At 36.6% G+C, this 2,035-nt stretch overlaps 1 long non-coding RNA gene across 1 annotated transcript; it reads right to left on the bottom strand.

The window, feature by feature from the left end:
* Positions 1-7: 7 nt before the first annotated feature.
* LOC119830742 lies at positions 8-1,885 on the bottom strand. The gene is made up of 3 exons (XR_005287862.1): positions 1,389-1,885; positions 1,060-1,273; positions 8-985 (listed from the first exon to the last, which is right to left on the bottom strand). It is a non-coding gene; the product is annotated as an uncharacterized LOC119830742 (long non-coding RNA).
* Positions 1,886-2,035: the final 150 nt, after the last annotated feature.

Below are 2,035 nucleotides of genomic sequence, written 5' to 3'. Positions count from 1 at the left end.
GTACCACCAGAAGGATAATACCTGGTCTTTTGGAAGGCTTACGTGGGGACACAGGTCCAACACGCAGAGGCCCTTTGAGAATTTAATGTGTTGTGGGACACCAGTCGCAGCCTGCCCATGACTGCGCCATATAGGCGGCCGATGTAGGACTATTGCAAAAATGAAAAGAAATTAAACTGGATTTTAGTATGGAGGTGTTAAATGGATTGGTTACTGGGTCTATGGGAACTATGTTGTCGTCTTGTTACTACATTTGAGTCAGTAAAAATATATTGGCAGAAGGTGACTCGCCCTCTCACAAATAGGCCCTCTAAAAAGTTGTAGTAAAATAGCAACAGGAAGGCAACATGTCGTGAGCAGCTAAGGGTGGAGAGGCGTCGCTGGACATTAAACGACGATCACGCTCCCTGAGGGTCCAGCATCACGTGCCCACTCGCCACTTACGCTTCGCATCCACCCTTTGAGTTAAAAGCTCTCACAACTCCATCTATGGCCGGCTAAGACAAGCCAGAGGTGGGGGTCCTGTCCCCGTCAGGCTTCACTCCGGCCGGCCGGTTAAGGCAAGCCGGAGATGAGGACAGGGGCCTCCCCCGGGAGCATTCGGGTCTGCGGGGTCGCTACTCCCCGACACCTCGCCACAAGGTGTCCTGCGGGCTTATTATTTATTATTATTGTTTATTTTGGTTTTGTATAAATATAGCTTGCAAATATTAAGTTGTAATATTTTTTTTATATAATTATGTCATACACTTACAAGTATATAAGAGTTCATAATATAATACAATACACAGGGTTAAATAATTTTTACTCAAATGAGACAAATGCAATTTTGTTATATACTTACATTTTATTAAATTTTGCAGGTTATTCCTTTCTATGTTTTCATTGGCAATTTTAAGGCTATCATCATCTGTTTCAGTTCCAATCATATGCCAATTATTTTTTTTTGCAGCCAAGAAGGGATATATAGCACATGCCCCAGTACCTAAAATATTCAACATTTCATTAAAACTGTATATATAATTCTGACATAGACATATTTCATTAATAAAACATTACCTATATCAATACCCTGTATAGATTCATGTCGTTCAATAGCAGTCAGCAGATCTTCAATCCACAATACATAATTTAATCTTAAAGGAAGAGTTGGTACCAAACGGTCCTTTGGAATCACAATATCAAGATTAAAATCAGATTTAAGTAAACAAGCCGTTAGTACTCTCAAAGCATGGGGATCCTTAAAGTCTATACTTATTTTTCCTGTAACATCCTAAAAAACCAAACAGATTAGTAAATGCCATCTTATAATTGCATACCTTACATTATGCACATAATAAACAATATGAAAAAAAATGAACTATGTAAGTAAATAAAACATATATTACCATTTGTGAAATGCTTGCAAATTCCGGATAGTTATCAGCTAATTTCTTAAAATTTGGAGGGTTTTTATAAATGTTTCGCGAGTGTATGTATTTATTCATAGCCATGATGAAAGGAAGTAGTAGTGAAGTAGAAAGTGGAAGTATTCTATTACAAATTTGGGAATTTAACAGGTATAATTATAATTCTAATATCTATACTAATTATGTAAACAAACAGCACATATAAATTACAATATATAAATTATTATAATAAATTTGAAATCTGAATGGAACTGGTGCAGTATTATTATAGTGCTACCCGTATTATTATACTACTCTTTGAATGTGTCTTGAACCTCGATTCACCGATTCGCGCACAGATTACGAACTAATTACTACGATTCGCGATTTTTTGAATTAACAATTTGTATTTTATAAAAATAAAGGTTATGTCAGTGTTGCCAATGGAAATTATATATACGTTTTGAAGGGAAACCAGAGTCCAATGGAAATTTTAGACGGTAGGTATATATTATTTTGTCACAGTCGACGTTAAGCACTGTCACCGCCCATAGACATTTAGGAGGCATATAAAAAAGGCGTGTTTACCTGGAAAAAAGCGGTAAAGCTGTGGGCCGCGTCACTTCTTAAAAAAGGAAACTTATTAA

The sequence above is a fragment of the Zerene cesonia genome, chromosome 12 (assembly GCF_012273895.1).
Source record: "Zerene cesonia ecotype Mississippi chromosome 12, Zerene_cesonia_1.1, whole genome shotgun sequence".
Lineage (NCBI taxonomy): Eukaryota > Metazoa > Arthropoda > Insecta > Lepidoptera > Pieridae > Zerene > Zerene cesonia.
The sequence above is the reverse complement of the archived record's forward strand: the minus strand, read 5'-3'. Positions and strand labels throughout refer to the sequence as shown.